The sequence below is a fragment of the Panthera leo genome, chromosome D1 (genome assembly GCF_018350215.1).
Source record: "Panthera leo isolate Ple1 chromosome D1, P.leo_Ple1_pat1.1, whole genome shotgun sequence".
NCBI classification, from domain to species: Eukaryota; Metazoa; Chordata; class Mammalia; order Carnivora; family Felidae; genus Panthera; species Panthera leo.
This window is the reverse complement of record NC_056688.1, coordinates 58,047,823-58,068,237: the sequence shown is the minus strand read 5'-3', so window position 1 is coordinate 58,068,237 and position 20,415 is coordinate 58,047,823. Positions and strand designations below refer to the sequence as shown.

The window sequence follows — 20,415 nt, the reverse complement described above, 5'->3', positions numbered from 1 at the left end:
ACTGGGCTTCATGTTGGCAGTGTGGAGCCTGCTTGGGACTCTCTCTTTCTCTCTCTCTCTTTCTCTCTCTCTCTCTGCTCCTCCCCAGCTCTAAGTAAATAAATAAACAGTAAATAAATAAACATAGCCTAGGGCTGGTGGATATGAAAGAAGTATGAGGTGACTGCTAAAGGATATATATTTCTCTTTGGGATAAGAACATGAAAATTAATTATGATGATGGTTGCACAATTCTGTGAATATACTAAAAGCCACTAAATCATACTCTCTAAACAGTTGAACTGTATAGCATGTAGGATTATTGCTCAATACAGCTTTATTATTTTTAAAAAACTTTAAAATGTAATCTGGAATTTATTTTAGGTTCCACTTATCAACATACTTAACATTCACATTCAACTTAACATTTATTGAATGCTAAATAACTCTCACCTTCTTTATTTTACTTAATATTTACAACTAAAAATGCTATGAGATAGGGGTTAACAGTTCACCCACTTTGCAGGTAAGAAACATACAGCTCATAGAAATTAAATGATTTAAGATATATAGAAGTTATCAGAGCCAAGAGTCTGTCCTGCCTTCACTGTCTCCAAATCTAGGGGTCTTTCTCACCTCTCTTACCCCACTTCTTACTAGTAAGCATAACTAAGACCCAGCTATAGCACTTACTCATCAAAGCTATGAATTAATAAACCAAGGACTAAGAGAACATGAGAACACAGATTTATAACCAAAGACTGAGAGAATGATTATCAAAACTGTGTATCATAAAATCCAATATCCTTGCATTAATTACTTGGTCAGCAGTGCTCTGTTACATGAAAAGAAGGGGGTAGGTTTGATTTCCAAGGTCACCTATGGGGGGAAATAAAGGAAAGAGAAAGAAAAAAAAGTATACAGTATCCTCCAGCAAACCAATTAAGAGCCATAAGCACTTCAGACAGGTTTGCAACTGATCTTGCCCATTCTTGAAATAAGACAGTTTCTCAATAACACCACCAAAAAGCACTTATTAAAAAGCTAGCTGTGGGGGCACCTGGGTGGCTCAGTCGGTTAAGCATCCAACTTCGGCTCAGGTCATGATCTCGCAGCTCATGAGTTCAAGTCCTGCATCGGGCTCTGTGCTAACAGCTCAGAGCCTGGAGCCTGCTGTGTCTCCCTCTCTCTGCCCCTTCCCCCGCTCACACTCTGTCTCTCTCTCAAAAATAAACAAACATTAAGAAAAAACTTTTTAAAAAACTAGCTGTGATGAGGAAGTTTTTCTGAGTGCTCTTGACTGAGACTGTGGTGCTGGTTACACAATCTATGTATGTGTCAAAATTCATTGAATTTTATGACAAAAAAATAGCAATTTCATTGTTGCTAATTTAAAAGTAAAATTTAAGAAAAACCACATTTAAAAAATAAGCGTTTGGGGGTGCCTGGGTGGCTTGGTCGGTTAAGCGTCCGACTTCGGCTCAGGTCATGATCTCACGGTCCGAGAGTTCGAGCCCCGCGTCGGGCTCTGTGCTGACCGCTCAGAACCTGCAGCCTGTTTCAGATTCTGTGTCTCCCTCTCTCTCTAACCCCTCCCCTGTTCATGCTCTGTCTCTCTGTGTCTCAAAAATAAATAAACGTTAAAAAAAAATTTTTTTTTTAAATAAGGTTTTGTGCATCGAGACATAATCAACAAAGTAAAAACACCCACAGAATCGGAGAAATTATTTACAAATCATATATTGAAAAGGAATTAACATCCAGAATATAGACAGAACTCCCAAAACTCAACAACAAAAACCTGATTCAAAAATGAGCAGGGGCACCTGGGTGGCTCAGTTGGTTAAGCGTCCAAACTTCGGCTCAGGTCATGATCTCACAGTCTGTGAGTTCAAGCCCCACATCAGGGTTGCTGCTGTCAATGCAGAGCCTACTTCAGATCTTCTGTTCCCCTCTCTCCCTCCCCCACTTGCGCTCTCTCTCAAAAAAACAAACAAACAAACAAAAAACAACACTGAAAAAAGTGGGCAAAGAACTTGAATAGACATTTCTCCAAAGAAGATATACAAATGGCCAATGAGCACATGAAAAGATACTGAGTATCACTAATCATCAGGAAAATGCACATCAAAACTACAATGAGCTACCACCTCACGCCCATTAGGATAGCTTCCACCAAAAAACTAAAAAACAAGAAGTGCCAGTAAGGATATGCAGAAATTTGAACCCTTGTGCACTGTTGGTAGGAATGTAAAATGGTACTGCCACTGTGAAAAACACTATGTAGTTTCCTCAAAAAATTAAACACAGAATTATCATATGATCCAGCAATTCCACTTACAGGTGTATACTCAGAAGAATCAAAAGCAGGGTCTCAGATATTTGTACACCCGTGTTCATGGCAGCATTATTAACAACAGCCAAAATGTGGAAGGAACCCAAGTATCCACCAAAAGATGAATGGATAAAAGCAAAATGTGTTGTTTATATACAATGAAGTATTATTCAGCCTTAAAAAGGAAGAAAATTCTGACATGTGCTACAAACACACATGAATCTTGAGGACATTATAAGTGAAATAAGCCAGTCACAAAAAGACAAATACTGTAAGATTCCACTTATATGAGGTACTTACATTAGTCAAAATCAGAGAAAGTACAACAGTGGTTGCCAGGGGCTGGTGGGAGGGGCAATGGGGAGTTGTTCAATGAGTATAGAGTATCAGTCTTACAAGCCCAAAAGAGTTCTGAAGATGCATAGTGGGAAGGTTGCATAAGAATATGAATGTACTTGGGGCGCCTGGGTGGCTTGGTCGGTTAAGCGTCCGACTTCGGCTCAGGTCATGATCTCACGGTCTGTGAGTTCGAGCCCCGCGTCGGGCTCTGTGCTGACAGCTCAGAGCCTGGGGCCTGTTTCAGATTCTGTGTCTCCCTCTCTCTCTGCCCCTCCCCTGTTCATGCTCTGTCTCTCTCTGTCTCAAAAATAAATAAACGTTAAAAAAATTAAAAAAAAAAAAGAATATGAATGTACTTAATGTCACTGAATTGTACACTTAAAAATGATTATGATGGTAATGTATTATATGTATTTTTTACCACAATTTATTTAAAAACAGATGAGCTGGGCATTACCTGAGGTAAAATGATAATAGTAGCTAATGCTTATTGAATACTGACTATGAGTGAGCACATTATCTCACCCAACTCTGACCATAATCCTATAAAGTGAGGACCATTATGATCTCTCACAAATGAGATGTCTGAATATAGTAAGATCAAGTCAGTTGTTCAAGACAACATAGCTAGTAACTGAAATTAAATTCAAATTCAGGCAGTCTGACTCCAAAGCCTAGGACCTTAACTGCTGTACTACAACATAAAATACTATATAAAATACCACAAAGATAGCTAGAAGTTCACAAAGATAACTATTCCAGCCAGTCCTGATAACCTAAACTATCAACTGAAGAGACCCACAGTAGAAGCAGACATACTGTACAACCAATACAGCAGATCAAAAGCATTGTGGAAACATCAAGATTATTCTTATAAAAAATGTACACACATAAATTTAGTGAGCTACACAGTCTCTCTCTTTAGAACCATGCCCCAAATCAGTCCATAAAAGAAAGAGCAAAATAATGACAGTTCCAGATCACAGGTGGGACGGACGGATGGACACACGGACACACACACACACACACACAATCTAAGACCCCAGCCTTCAGCATCCCAATTTTAATACTGCCCCCCCACCCCAAACCTCGTAGGGTAAGATTCAAACGTCACCTTCTTCCTTTGCAGGCACTTGGAAATTCTGAGTCGTTTTGGTATTTGCTCTACGCAAAAGACTCCCCTTTAGCCTAAGGCTTTGCAGAACAAACATCACCCTCTGTATCTTCACCAGATAAATGAGTGCTAGAACTTAATCTATGCCCAATGCTAAGCAGATTTCCCATTACTACTTAAATTCTTTATTCTCTCATACCTCACAGTTTACGAGGTTTATTGATATAAAGGCAGAAACTTAAAAAGAAAAAAGTACAATAAGCCAAACAAAAGTGTCAACAGCAGGAATGGGGGGTTAAGGAGGAACCTGAGCATAGAAGAGAGACAAGGAACTAACTTTTTGTATAACCAGTCCCTATTATTCAAGGAAAGGCAATGAAGGCTTCTCAGCACAGAGTTCCCTTCTCTCCTGTAGCTTCTATCAAATAAACACATATATAATAAATATACTTATTAGCTACATTTATTAAACCCTAGGCCATACTTCTTAATTCTCCATATTTCTTTGTAAAATTTTCTTAGTCTTTCCAGGAATTTTAATCCTTTCCTTAAAAGGAATCCCTGATTAAACAGAGAAAGGTGCCTGGATGCATCAGTCCTTAAGCATCTGACTTCAGCTCAGGTCATGATCTCAGGTTTGTGAGTCTGAGTCCCACACTGGGTGAACTCGAGCCCGGCCTCAGGTGAGCTTGTGCCCCACTTCAGGTGAGCCCCACTTCTCTCTCTCTCTTTCTCTCTGTCCCTCGCTCACTTGCGCCCTCTCTCTCTCTCTCTCTCAAAAAAACAAAACAAAAAACAAAAAAAAAAAACAGAGGAACAGTCTTACATTCAACCAAACTTAACTGAGCATATACTATGTTTCTGAATTAGATTTTTTTCATAAGCTTCTCACTTAATTCTCAAAAAGAATCCTTTGACTAAAGCATTTTTGGATGCCACCCTTTCTCTTTTTATTTAAACCACCAAGTAAATTGAGAATCATACAGTTAAACAACTTACAAACATCTTACACCTAAAAAGCAAAGGGAAAAAAAAAATAAAGGAGCTAGGATTCAAACCTAAACCTTCGCTCTCACCTCTCTGAATCTCAAATTCTTCATCTGCAAAATGGAAATAATATTATCCATGCTCAAAGGCTGATGTAGGGAAACAAGTGTTGGCAAGGATATGGAGAAAAAGGAACCCTTATGCATTGTTGGTGGGAATGTAAACTGGTGCAGCCTCTGTGGAACACAGTACAGAGGTTCCTCAAAAAATTAAAAATAGAATTACCATATGATCCAGTAATTGCACTACTGGGCATTTACCCAAAGAAGACAAAGACACTAATTCAAAAAGATATACACCCCAATATTGTTTATTGTAGCATTACTTACAATAAATAGCCAAGTTATGGAAGCAGCCCAAATGTCCATCAATAGATGAATGGATAAAGATGTAGTATGTGTATATATACACACACAACAGAATATTACTCAGCCATAAAAAAAAAAAAAAAAAAAAAAAAACAGGGGCGCCTGGGTGGCGCAGTCGGTTGAGCGTCCGACTTCAGCCAGGTCACAATCTCACGGTCCGTGAGTTCGAGCCCCACGTCAGGCTCTGGGCTGATGGCTCGGAGCCTGGAGCCTGTTTCCGATTCTGTGTCTCCCTCTCTCTCTGCCCCTCCCCCGGTCATGCTATGTCTCTCTCTGTCCCAAAAAAAAAAAAAAAAAAAAAAAGTTGAAAAAAAACAAACAAACAATGAAACCTTGCCATTTGCAACAACATGGATAGATCTAGAGGGTATAATGCTAAGTGAAATAAGTCAGTCAGAAAAAGATCAATACCACAGGATTTCATTCATATGTTGAATTTAATAAACAAAACAAAGAAAAAAGGAGACAAACCAAAAAACCAGACCCTTAACTATAAAGAACAAACTGATGGTCACCAGAGGGGAGGTGGGATGGGTGAAATATGTGAAGGAGATTAAGAGTACACTTAATTGGGGCGCCTGGGTGGCTCAGTCGGTTAAGCCTCCGACTTCAGCTCAGGTCACGATCTCACGGTCCGTGAGTTCGAGCCCCGCGTCGGGCTTTGGGCTGATGGCTCAGAGCCTGGAGCCTGCTTCCGATTCTGTGTCTCCCTCTCTCTCTGTCCCTCCCCCGTTCATGCTCTGTCTCTCTCTGTCTCAAAAACAAATAAACGTTAAAAAAAAATTAAAAAAAAAAAAAAAAAAAAAAAGAGTACACTTAATCATGAGCACCAAGTAAGGTATAGAATGGCTGAATCACTATCATGTACCCTAAAACCAATATAACACTGTACTTATTTAACTATACTGGAATTAAAAAAAAAAGTTGAAGTAGGAATTACTACATGCAAAGCACTCAGATCAGTACCTGCTCCTCAATAAACATTAGTTCTTTTCCTTTTTTCTTTCATGCTTGAATTGTCTGGTTTGTTGGCTTATTCCAAACAAATAGCATTTTCAGCGTTGACTATTGCTTTTCTTTTTTCTTTTATTTTTTCAAGATTTTACTTTTTTACCTTTTTTTTAAAACTTTTTTTTTTAATGTTTATTTATTTTTGAGACAGAGAGAGAGTTATTATTTCTGAGAGAGAGAGTGCACACAAGCGAGGGAGGGGCAAAGAGAGAGAGGGAGACAGAAACTGAAGCAGCCTCCAGGCTCTGATCTGTCAGCACAAAGCCTGACATGGGGCTCACACTTATAAACCATGAGATCATGACCTGAGCTAAGTTGGACGCTTAACCAACTGAGCCACCCAGGCGCCCCAGAGATTTTACTTTGAAGTAATCTCTACACCCAACGTGGGGCTCAAACTCACAAATCTCGAAGATCAAGAGTCACATGCTCCACTGACTGAGCCAGCCAGGAGCCCCAAAGTTGACTGTTTTTCTAAGCTAATTTATTAACTAGTTTGTCTTGGTCCCCACAACGATGTTCATCACATGATGTGACTCTGAGACACTCAGGAGCATTTCTGGCTCACCTGGCAACTAGGATGCCTGCAACAGAGCACTTACTTTATGCTCAGAGACTTGCATAAGGATTACTTCCTCTCCTCTATTCTCCCTTAGACAAACAGACGCACACGCAGGTAGAAAAAATTTTGAAGCCATAATTAACTTAATTAACATAGAGTGACAGAAATAGAAAAAGCCACAGTGTTCTGGCCAGGCAGTAGGCTTCAGGAGAAACAAAAATTCTCTGGCTGGCAAAGTGAGGGGAGTAATAAGCATCCACTAGGGAGGAAAAGAGTCATGGCCAAGTGGCAGGAACTAGGGAATGTCTAAAATGAAAGGTCAACATCATCCACCAGAGCCCTTACTCCTGATCCCCAGAATAGATTAGGTGCCCTGATCTATCAAACAAGAACTTACACCAGAGAAAAGTCTGATTATGAGCTCCCTAAGGGATAAAACTATAACTTAAATCGAGATCCCTGGGGCACAGAACAGTATAGACAGGCATTCATATTTGTTGAGATATAATGAATGGATAAGTGAATAAAGTCAGATTGAAAGGTTTTCTCCATCTTTTCCACATTGCACTAATACTACACAAGGAGAGTTCCTACTATCGTCTATCATCCAATCCATAACTATGTTTTATTTTATCTGTTTTGTTTTGGTTTATATGTTTTATATGTTTATATTTTCCAGCTTTATTGAGATATAATTGACATATAACATTATATAAGTTTAAAGTGTACAACATATTGATTTGATACACTTATATATTGCAATGATTACGACCACAACATTAGCTAACACCTCCATCATATAATTACCATTTTTTGTGTGGGGAGAACATTTAAGACCTACTCTCTTAACTTCCAAGTACATAATACAGTATTGTTAACTATATTCACAATGCTGTGTATTAGATCCCCACTACTTATTCATCTCCTAACCAGAAGTCTGTATCTTACTATATTTTCATTCTTAAAAAACTGGTAACCTAAGTCCTAAGAGAGTGGTGACTGGTTTCTTGTTTGTTTTGTTTTTGAGAGAGAGAGAGAGAGAATCTTAAACAGGGAGTGGAGTCCAATGCAAGCTCGATCTCACAACCCTGAGATCAAGACCTGAGCCAAAATAAAGAGTCAGCCCCTTAACCAACTGAGCCACCTAGGTGCTCCAATTCTTTTTTTTTTTTTTAATTAATTTTTTTTTAGTAATCTGTACACCCAATGTGGGACTCAAACTCATGACCCCAAGATCAAGAGTCACACGTTCCACTGACCGAGCCAGCCAGGTGCCCTGACAGTGGTAATTCTTTTAAGCTAGGATATGTGACAATCAGGTATAGCCACTCATCTTTTAAGATTAAGATTCTTAAAAGCCTTAACCTTTTCTTGATTTCCTCTCCCCATTCCCAGAAATGCCTAATCTATTTCTTTCGTTGGGTTCCACTTTACCCCAGATGTATCTGACCTATTCCTAGCTAGAACCCTAGATATACTTCTATCATAGCACCTATTAAACTTACTTGTACTTCCTTATTTACATATCTGTCTTGTTACTGATTTGCCCCTCCAGATCTGTGCTTTCCAACACCGTAGCCACTAGCCACATATAGCTACTTAAATTCAAATACGTTACTTAAAACTAAATAAAATTTAAAATTCAGTTCCTCTGTCTCACCAGCCACCTTTCAAACATGCAAGGGCCACATGTGGCTGGCTGGTGACTACCATATTGGATAACACAGATATAAAACATTTCCATTACTGCAGAAGGTTCTATTGGACAGCACTGTGTCTACATCATATATGTTCCCTAAGGCACACACAGTCTAGCAGGCAATCTGGCAGGAGTTATGCTTAATTCATTGTGGTAACCTAGCCCTTGGTAAATTCCTAGTAAGTCTCTTAGGAATGACTAACAGCTTGTTCTACCTTTCTTATTATTACACACCACCAGGGCCTTGGTTTCATAAGTTCAATGTCCCCTATAGGCTAGAATCAGTGTAGTAACTCACCATCATACCAACTTGTGAAAAAAGGTTGGAACCACAATAGTTAGGATTAATCAGAAGCCTAAGTTTGGTCTGTCTCCTCAAACCAAAGCTCCACTACTTAATGTGAGACTTGGTGAAGAATAGGGTTTATTTCTTGTTTCCGTTTTAGCATGTAATTAAACTCTAAGTAATTCTAAAAGGATTTTTTTTTCAAATATTGGAACAATCTGACAACTCAGCAGAAATAAAAACAAGGAGACACTGAAATTTATCACACTTTTTGGACTTAGTATGTTCTTTATATATACATATAGTCTAATCTCAATCTCTCTCTCTCTCTCTCTCTCTCTATATATATATATATATACATATAGTCATTTGGCACACATTTTCTGAGGCCTTATTAAGGGCTGAGGGCTAAAAAAGAAAAATAAATTCTAGTGGCAGATAGAAACAAATTAGAATAATACAAAGGGGTAAGTGCTCTATGATAAAGAGCAGTACCAGGAACAATGAAGAGCACAAAGGAAAGGCTGAGAACCCAATGGTGAAATGCGACAGAGGGTGGGGGAACTACAGGGAGGCTGCTCAAAAATATGCCCAAGGTAAGTTTTAAAGGGTAATTAAGAGGCTGGTAGATGAAAAAAGGGTGGAAGGTGTCATACACAGAGACAATGGCATTGAAGAAGGTACAGGCAGGCATGTGACTTAGACAGTAAATGTCAAGTAGTTCAATCTGGCTGGAGCAACACGAAAAAGAAATAAGATTTGAGGCTAATGAGGCAGGCAGAGCCAAATCATGAAAAAGCTTTGCAGAATAAACTAACCTATGAAGGTTTTTAAAGTAGGAAAAAGGAGTGCAATCTATATTCAACAAAGCTCACACAGAAGCAGCATGGAAGATGATTTGGAGGAGGTAGGATAGGAGCAAGGAAGTTGCTGGAAAAACCTGATGAGATGGTATATTTTACCACCACCACCACCACCACCACAACAAACTGGGGGAAAAAAGTGATGAGATAAGGGCCATCTGATGCAAACAGTTTTAAACACAACCTATTTTAAATGGGTCTGTCTTCATTAGTCTATGCCTCTCAAAGCTGTAACACCACGATTCAATTATACAGCACAACTACAAAAGCAACTGTTAAAGTCAATTAAATAAACTAAAAAAATTACACTGCACTCTTATTCAACATTCTTTGAACTAAAGCTGCACATTTTTCTCTATTCCACCGCACACAATTTTGGAAAAACACTTCAGCCAGCTGAGCACATCTGTGCAGTGTGCAACAAGTGTAAACAATTTAACAGGAGTTTAATGAAACATTTCCTATTCTTATTAGAGAAAAAAATTAGAAAATTCTAACATGGCAACATCAGGTTGCAAATTGACATTTTTAAATTAGTCTTTTTTTTTTTTTTTAAATGAACATGCCAATTTTAAATCCCATCTGGTTGCCTGGTGCAGCTGTCTTGAATGAATACAGCACTTTCAGTTATTAGGCACTTGGCTAAAGCATTCAGAACTGCCATGTGCCATCTACAGCCACAGCCACAAGTATATATAGTACTGAAGAAGTACCTACATACTCTTACTGGTATGAGAGAAATTCTTAGTCTATCCTGAAGTAGAGGGGACATATGGGAAAATGAAAGAAACAATCTCACAACTTTAACAACATATCTTTTTTCCCTTAAAAGGGAATGGAGTCTTGGGGCCCTAGCCAGCTCAGTTGGTGGAGCGTGTGACTCTTGCTCATAAGTTCGAGCCCCACATTGGGTGTGGAGCCTACAGAAAGAAAAGAAAGGAAAAGAAAAGAAAAGAAAAGAAAAGGAAAGAAGAGAAGAGAAGAGAAGAGAAGAGAAGAGAAGAGAAGAGAAGAGAAGAGAAGAGAAGAGAAAAGAAAGGCAATGGACTCTGATAACTTTGATCCCATAGTTCCTTTGCCTAGAGAGTTTTACCTACCCTCCTGCCTTGGACCAACAAAATCTTAAGAACGAAGGCTTTCTAATTAAACTAAAACCAGGTTCAATTCCAACTCTACCTATTATACACTATATGAACTGAACACAATTCTTGATCTTCCAGAGACCAATTTCCTCATGTGGATAACGATAACACCTAACCTGGCAGAGTTTGGTGAAGATGATAGAAAATGTACATAAAGTATCTATAGAACATCTGGCTCACATGGGCATTCAATAAAGGGTAACTATTTTTACACTCTCCTTTGCACCTCACTGTAATTTGTATATAACAGTAATTATGCACCTACCTTAAAAGTTTATTTTGAGGATTAAATGAATTAATACAGGTAAAGGGCTTAGAACAGTGCCTGGCACTTAGTAAGCAACCGTTAATTGCCGGTTGCTATTGTTGTTATTACTATTACACACCATTATCATAACATGTTTCACACTGAATTGTAATTTCTTTATTCACTGTCTTCCTCCCTAGTACTTAGCAGAAAACCTTGTAAATAAGCTGTTGACCAGTTGAATAAATAATGGCTGAAGGCATGAACTGAAGAGATCACAGTTCTGTGATAAGGGGAAAAACCTTTCAGAATTTATTACACAACTGTCATATAGTAGCCATTCAATAAGAATGTGTTGTTGGGGCCCCAGGGTGGCTCAGTCAGTTAAGGGTTCGACTTAGGCTCAGGTCATGATCTCACCGTTCAGGAGTTCAAGCCCCACATTGGGCTCTGTGCTGACAGCTCAAAGCCGGGAGCCTGTTTCAGATTGTGTGTCTCCCTCTCTCTCTGCCCCTCCCCTGCTCATGTTCTCTCCAAACATTAAAAAATGTTTAAAAAAACAAACTGAGGGGCGCCTGGGTGGCTCAGTTGGTTAAGCGTCCGACTTCGGCTCAGGTCACGATCTCACGGTCCGTGAGTTCGAGCCACGCTTCGGGCTCTGGGCTGATGGCTCAGAGCCTGGAGCCTGCTTCCGATTCTGTGTCTCCCTCTCTCTCTGCCCCTCCCCCGTTCATGCTCTGTCTCTCTCTGTCTCAAAAATAAATAAACGTTAAAAAAAAAAAAAACTGATATTTAACAAAAGATTTTAATGACACTTGAAAATGTTTATAACCTAATGTTAAATTAAAAAGCACTCTGGGGCTCCTGGGTAGCTCAGTGGGTTGAGCATACAACTTTGGCTCAGGTCATGATCTCGCAGTCCATGAGTTTAAGCCCTGTGTCAGGCTCTGTGCTGACAGCTTAGAGCCTGGAACCTGCTTCACATTCTGTGTCTCCCTCTCTCTCAGCCCCTCCCCCATTCACATTCTATCCCTCCCTCTCAAAAATAAACATTAAAAAAAATAATTTAAAAAAAGCACTCCACAAAACTGTTTCTATAGTATGATCTTTATATGAAATAAATAGGAGGGACACCTGGCTGGCTCAGTCACAGGACCATGCAACTCTTGATCTCTGGGTCATGAGTTCAAGCCCCATAATGGGTGTAAACATTACTTACATAAATAAATAAGGTTTAAAATAAATAGGCGGAAAACAATGCTGAAAGTTTTAAAAGTTAATCTCTGCCTAGTAGAAGACAGGGAGGACAGGATATAGAGAGAGTTTTGTCAAGTTTTCAAATTTCCCGTAACAGGCATTTTTCAAAAAACCACAGAGGTTTTTTGAAGAAGAAGAAGAAAAATGAGGATGTTAAATGCCATCAGGACTACTCAAAACCTTTGGAATCTCTGCTAGGTGAGGATATAAAAGGCATATTATTTTTATACAAAAGGATTACATTAATTCTAGTGACAAGTGACACAACTACACGGGTGAAACACAATAGGACAGCAATAAAGAGGAAATCCAATCAGATTCCCTGGTGGTCACTTTCATTCTGGAATGTCTGTCAGCAGCAAAGTCAAGTTCAACGAGTGAGGTCAGGAATGACGCCTGATCGGTGAAGGTGGCAGAAATATAGCTAAAACCTAGTGCTAAAATTTGTGAGTTACTTAAAAGCACAGAACCTGTCAATTACCATATGGTATGATATAGACCATGATGGAAGGCAACAGCAAGAATATGGCACAATAGTATTCCAGAAGGTCCAAGAAGGCTTCATATGCAAGAAAACTACTTTATTTTTTTTGTATTCTTTTTTTTTCAATATATGAAATTTATTGTCAAATTGGTTTCCATAAAACACCCAGTGCTCATCCCAAAAGGTGCCCTCCTCAATACCCATCACCCACCCCCCCCTCCTTCCCACCCCCCATCAACCCTCAGTTTGTTCTCAGTTTTTAAGAGTCTCTTATGCTTTGGCTCTCTCCCACTCTAACCTCTTTTTTTTTCCTTCCCCTCCCCCATGGGTTTCTGTTAAGTTTCTCAGGATCTACATAAGAGTGAAAACATATGGTATCTGTCTTTCTCTGTATGGCTTATTTCACTTAGCATCACACTCTCCAGTTCCATCCACGTTGCTACAAAGGGCCATATTTCGTTCTTTCTCACTGCCCTGTAGTACTCCATTGTGTATATAAACCACAATTTCTTTATCCATTCATCAGTTGATGGACATTTAGGCTCTTTCCATAATTTGACTATTGTTGAGAGTGCTGCTATAAACATTGGGGTACAAGTGCCCCTATGCATCAGTACTCCTGTATCCCTTGGGTAAATTCCTAGCAGTGCTATTGCTGGGTCATAGGGTAGGTCTATTTTTAATTTTCTGAGGAACCTCCACACTGTTTTCCAGAGTGGCTGCACCAATTTGCATTCCCACCGACAGTGCAAGAGGGTTCCCGTTTCTCCACATCCTCTCCAGCATCTATAGTCTCCTGATTTGTTCATTTTGGCCACTCTGACTGGCGTGAGGTGATATCTGAGTGTGGTTTTGATTTGTATTTCCCTGATAAGGAGCGACGTTGAGCATCTTTTCATGTGCCTGTTGGCCATCCGGATGGCAAGAAGACTACTTTAAAAGATAAAGACTTAAACCTGGAAAAAGGGGAGAAGGCCATTCTAGGAAAAAGGGGCAGCCCAGAGAAGAGAAACAATTTAACATGCCTGAGAAAAGGACATTCATTTCTGTGTTGCCAGAGTACAAAGTGCAAGGCAGGCAGAGGTGAAAGATGTGGGTGCAGAAGTCATCAGACGCAGGTCTCAGAGGACCTAAATACCTGGTCTGTTAGCCAAGCAGCTTCACATTAATCAATCAACAAGGGTACCAGTCCAAAAGAAGTTTATTCCAGGAAAAGACACTGGCCGCGTTGTGGTAAAGATAAGTGAAATCAGGTAGCATAGAAAAGAGTAACCAACCCAGTCTGGGGGCTCATAAAGTTGAGAGAAGGTGCTAAATTTGAGACATGAAGGAAAAATTGAGCTAAGGGCAGCAACATACAAGATGATAGCACACTGTTGATACCTGGGGTCTGATACAAATTCTGCAAATCAGGGAACCAGTCCTTCCTGCAATGCTTCCAAAGAGGCAACCATTCTCATCACCAGAATGTAAGCTCCAAAGACCTCATTTGTCTTGTTCACTGCCATGTTTCCAATACTAAAAATATCAAGCACAAAGAAGCTGCTCTATAAATATTTGTGAAGAAAAAGACATAAAGGTGCTTGCTGTTATATTAAAAAGCAATGGGAATTCACAGTAGCCAAAAGGTAGAAGCAACCGAAGCATTCATTGACAGATAAATGGATAAAAAATAAATGTGGTATATACATACAATGAAAAATTATTCGACTTCAAAAAGGAAGTAAATTCTGACATATACTATACAACCTTGACATTATGCTAAGTGAAAAAAACAGTCATAAAAGGACAAATGCTGTATAATTTCACTCATATTGATGAGGGAAACAAAGGCAAGAGAAATGTAGCTTAAATTAAACCTCCTTACAGCTTGCAGCTCACTGATAGATACCTGAAACATGTAGAGCGTGACCTTCCTCAAGAAACTTATGGCTTCCTGAGTGCTTTAATGTTTATATTTATTAAAGACTAAAAGTAACATTATCCTAAGAGCAGTTAGCCTGGCAAGGTCCTGAAAATCTTGCTTCAAAATTCCTTAGAAACTTACTTTAACTCTATCCCCTCTCCCTCCACAAACTTAAAAGTATATTATCAGTCACTCTTCACAATCCCAGTGCAGCTCTTTCTGCCAACAGGTCTTGTTCCTGTGCTATAATAAAATCACCTTTGTGCACCAAAAACATCTCAAGAATACTTTCTTAGCCATTTGCTCACAAACCCCACTTCAAACTGCATCAATATGAAATTTGAATAGAGTAATCGAATTCATAGTGACAGAAAGTTTAATAGTGGCTGCTAGGGGCTGGAAGGAGAAGGAAATGGAGAGTTACTGTTTAATGATTATAGAGTTTCAGTTGTGCAACATGAAAAACGTTCTGGAGATGGAAGGTGGGATGGTTGCACAACAATGTGAATGTACTTAATGTCACTGAACTACACATTGTAAAATGGTTAAAATGGCAAATTTTATATATATTTTAATTCCAAAACCCAGGGGAGCCTGGGTGGTTCAGTCAGTTAAGCATCCAACTCTTGATTTTGGCTCAGGTCATGATCTCATGGTTTTGTGAGTTTGAGCCCCAGGTCGGGCTCTGTGCTGGCAGTGCAGAGCCTGCTTGGGATTCTCTCTCCCCCTCTTTCTCTGCCCCTCTCCCACTCAGGCTCTGTCTCTCTCAAAATAAATAAATACAAACTTTGAAAAAATAAAATAGGGCACCTGGGTGGCTCAGTCGGTTGAACATCCGACTTCGGCTCAGGTCACGACCTCATGGTTCGTGGGTTCAAGCCCCGTGTCGGGCTCTGTGCTGACAGCTCAGAGCCTGGTGCGTGCTTCAGATTCTGTGTCTCCCTCTCCCTCTCTGCCTCTCTCAAAAATAAACATTAACAAACATTTTTTAGTAAATAAAAATAAAACAAAATAAAATTACAAAACCCACCCAAAAAAATGTTACTTAAAAAGGAAGCAACAGGGAAAACAAAAGAAATGTAAAAAAGGTTAAAGTAGTATAGGAACACCTGGGTGGCTCAGCTGGTTGAGCATCTGACTTTTGATTTTGGTTCTGTTCATGATCTCACAGTTTGTAGGATAGAGCCCTGCATCGGGCTCTGTACTGACAGCAGGGAGCCTGCTTCTCTTTCTCTTTCTCTTTCTCTCTGTCTCTCTCTCTATCTCCGCTCTGGCCCACCCTGCCCCCCCCCCCCACTCGCACATATGCTCTTTCTCAAAATAAATAAGTAAACATTTAAAAAATATATAAAGCAGTACAAGTATAACTAAAGACTAAGGCCAACCCTTAGGAGTTCGGAGCCAAAGGCAAATAGCAGTGTCTCCTCAATCCCTCCCTTCAACTGTCATTTCCATCCATATCCAATTTAGTAATTTTACATGCATTGAGTACCAATTAAAACAAATACTAAGTGTGGAATCCCCAAGGAGTCACAAACAAGCAAATCCATGGGCAACCTGAGTGACGCAGTATGAAAAACCAGTCTCATTGAATTTACCTTTTGTTTACCTTTGTTGGTAACAGAAAACAAAGGTCATTTACTTGAACACCTAATATATGTGGGGCACTGTGGCTGGAGTTTTATGAACATTATCTCTAATTGTAACGGTAACCTTGAAAGCTAAATGTTAAAATTCTATTTTTATACTGAATTATCTAGGATGAGTTACCTACCTCTCTGTGCTACTACAGGGGCTTAGGCCCCCAACTTGTCCTGCCCTCCAGCTCTGCAGAAGCTTTAAACTGGGAGTACCTAGATTAAGTACCAAATACTTTTCTGGGCAATCCCCAATGGCCAGAGAGGCGGATGCTCTGCATACTGAGCCACTGGAGAAGAAAAGAGGAGGGGATCAGCTCACCGAAGGTCTTTCAAACCCCAAACAGACCAAGCAGGACAAAAATACAACTTTGTAACAATGTTTCCTCCAGGACGGCAAATGTGCCACTGGCAATACCTAATATATTAGTGCGGCTTAACAAAAGCTTCAATGACTAACAGCCCTCACTCCTTTTCTTCCCCTAGATCAGCCCCAGAAACCATTACCAGGCTCTCATCTCCTTCTAGCCCATTTGCCTCAGGCTCTCACACTCCCATCTGTGCCACCCCCAACACCACCAAGTTCAAGACTAATCTAAGGAAGCTCTTTTCTACTTCCATACACCTTTCAATCCTGCTCATTCCTTTACCTACCTCTGCTAGGTGACATCTACTATCAAGTAAACTAACTGTACAATTTTCACTTTTTTTTAATGTTTATTTATTCTTGATAGAGGGGAGGGAGCATGAGTAGGGGAGGGGCAGAGAGATAGGGAGAGAGAGGATCCGAAGCTGGCTCTGTGCTGAGCCTGATGTGGAGCTCAAACTCATAAACCATGAAATCATGACCTGAGCCAAAGCCAGATGCTCAATCGACTGAGCCACCCAGGCACCCCAGTTCTGAGACACTTCTAAACACATTAAATCACTTACTCCTTGCAACAACTCACAGAGATCAGTATTAGTATTTCCACTCGGCCAAACTGACTCAGTTTAATCTAAATAAATAAGTGCAAAATATCCACCGGAAAGGCCACCTTTCTTTTATCTTTTTTTTTTTTTAAGCCTTTCTTCAAAGCTTCCAAAAGCATGGTGTCATGTCTCACTGGCCAGATTTGGGGCATATACCCATTCCTAAATCATTCACTGGCAAGGGGCATGGGATTACCATGACAACTGACTTAAACTAATTCCCTGGGGTGGAATGGAACCTGGCAAACACACAACAACCACAGTGCCCATCACCTCTAGAACACAAACAGGAAATAATGAGAGAAGCAGATTGCCTTCATACTCCTTAGTATATTTCCTTCATGTCACAGTGACCCCAAAGACTCTGAGTAAGAACTATTGGCCTGGGGAAGAGGGAAAGAAGCACTCTATAGAGTTCAGAGTCTGTGGAGAGCATTCTGGAAGAGAATCTAGAGACCTTAGTTTTAGTAATAGTAGTACGCTAATTCTAAACCTAAGCCTGTCATGCAGGCCTTGCTAAGAGACTGCCTCTCCCTAGCCTTCAGTTTCCCTCTCAGGATTAAGAGACCACTTAGATCAGTGTTTTCAAACTGGTCTTCAGAGAGCTAAGGGTTATGAAAAGGTGTCCAGGACCAGAAGTAAAAAGAAGGGGGATACAAAGGAGTAGTGTCATAAGCCCCACTCCAACCAGAGCAGCTTTCCTTTGATCTCCTCATGTAACATTTGGTACAAAGAGTTCTAGCACTTTAAAAATTTTTTTATCCACTACACTAGATGATCAATAATATCCTTTACAGATTAGCATTCTATTTCTCAATGAAACACATACAGCTGAACAATCCCCCAATAATCACTTTATAGTTCACTAAAGTTATGAATGACCTTCACATTGATGAATCCAACAGAAATCGTCTTTATTTTTATCTGATCTCTCAGCATCATTTAGCATTGTTGTTCATCTCCTCCTTATTGAATCCCTTGGCTTTTGAACATTACATTCTCCTAGATTTCTCCCTGTCTCTATGTCCGCCCCTTCTCTGCTCTCCAAGGTTATCCTCTTCTGCTCAGTGATGAAATGTTTAAGACTGTACCATTCCCTTTTCTTTTCTCCCTCTGTTCTCCCTCCCTAGACAATCTAATCCATGTCCATGACTTTATTTACTATCTAAATGCCAAAAACATAATCAATGTTTCTCTAGACTGTTACCTTTCTTTAAGTTCCAGTTATGCTTATTTGACTATTCAATATCATCCTTTGGATGTCTTAAGTCACCTTAAATTCAACATGTCCAAAACTGAATTCATAATATTCTATCCCAAACTGGTCCTTTCCAGTGTCCCCATTTTAGCTAAAGACACCACCATCTACCTCGGAGTTATTAAGCCAACAACTTGGAAACATTCTCATCACTTCCTTCTCCTTTATCCCCAATATAATTTATCACACAGATCTATAAATTTCACCTACTACATCTCTCTTGCATTCCCCATTTCTACCTATCATCCTCTTCATCCAACCTACCATCTTGTGTCTCACATGGACCACATCTGTGCAAGAGCAGCCTTCCATTGACTGGTACTACTCTATAATCATTTTGGCAGTGGATTCTTGGATATTACACCAAAAGCATGAGCAACAAAAGAAAAAAATAATTGGAATAAACTGGACTTCATCAAAATTTAAAATTTTGCATATCAAAGACATTATCCAGAAAGTGAAAAGACAACCTACAGAATAAGAGAAAATATTTGGAAATCATATATGTAACAAAGCTCTGATATCCATACTATGGAAAGAATTCTCGTCATTCAACAACCAAAAGGCAAAAGCCTAACTGAAAACTAGGCAAAGGGGGCGCCTGTGTGGCTCAGTTGGTTGAGTGTCTGACTCTTCATTTCAGCTCAGGTCATGACCCCAGGGTTGTGGTATCGAGCCCCACGCTCAGCATTGGGACTGCTTTAGATTCTCTCTCTCCATCTGCCCCTCACCCCAACTCACACATGTATACACACTTTCCCTCTCTTTCGAAAGAAAGAAAGAAAGAAAGAAAGAAAGAAAGAAAGAAAGAAAGAAAGAAAGAAAGAAAGAAAGAAAGAAAGAAAAAATTTTTTTAATTAAAATGGGCAAAGGATTGAATATTTTTCCAAAGATATACAAATGACCAATAAGCACATGAAAAGATGCTTAACATTTGTCCTTAGAGAAATGCAAATCAGAGCTATAATAAAATACCATATTATACCCACTAAAATGGCCATTTTGGAGGGGGGGAAAAAGGAAGACATAACAAGGAATGTTGGGAATGATGTGAAAAAATTTGAACCCTCATACATTGCTGGTGGGAATGTAAAGTGGCACAGCTGTTATGGAAAACAGCTTGGCAGTTCTTCAACAACTTACACAATTATTGTATGACCCAGCGAGTCCACTCTTAGGTATAGATCCAAAAGAAATGAAAGGAGGTACTCAGATAATACATGTGCCCACATGTTCATATAAGTATTATTCACAATGAACAAAAGGCAGAAACAATCCAAATGTCCACCATCACATGAATAAACAAATTGTGATATACAAATACAGTGTAATATTCAGCTATAAAAAGGAATGAAGTACTGATACATATGACAATATGGATGAACCTCAAAAACATTATTCTAGGGGCGCCTGGGTGGCTCAATTGGTTGAGCATCCAACTCTTGATTTTGGCTCAGGTGATCCCAGGGTTGTGGGATCAAGTGCCACATCAGGCTCTGCACTGAGCATGGAGCCTGCTTAAGATTCTTTCTCTCTCCCCCTCTGCACCTCTGCACACACACATGCTCTAAAATAAAAAATAAAAAAATAAAAAAATCATTCTAAGTGAAAGAAACCAGACACAAAAGTCCACATACTGTATGATTTTATTTATATGAAAATATCCAGAACAGTTAAATCCAATGAGACAGAAGTAGACTGAGGCTGACACTGGATGAGGGTAGGGAGGAACAGAGAATGACCACTTTACATATAGGGTTTCCTTTTGGGGTAATGGAAATGTTTTGGAACTAGATAGAGGTGGTTGCACAACAATGTAAATGTACTAAATATCACTGGATTTTCACTCTAAAATGGTTAATTTCATGTTATGTGAATTTCACCTGAATCAGTCAATCAATTGGATAAG

At 39.5% G+C, this 20,415-nt stretch overlaps 1 protein-coding gene across 7 annotated transcripts in view; it reads right to left on the bottom strand.

Moving 5' to 3' along the window:
- FAM168A (family with sequence similarity 168 member A) overlaps positions 1 to 20,415 on the bottom strand; it is a 235,585-nt gene that overhangs the window by 126,854 nt on the left and 88,316 nt on the right. Inside the window, exon 1 of one of the 7 annotated variants that reach the window (XM_042904873.1) lies at positions 16,414 to 17,002. The exons of the other annotated variants lie outside the window; for them this stretch is intronic. The gene's annotated coding sequence lies outside the window, so the exon portion shown is untranslated. Of the gene's footprint in view, positions 1 to 16,413; positions 17,003 to 20,415 lie in introns of those variants that run through there. 7 annotated transcript variants of the gene reach the window in all.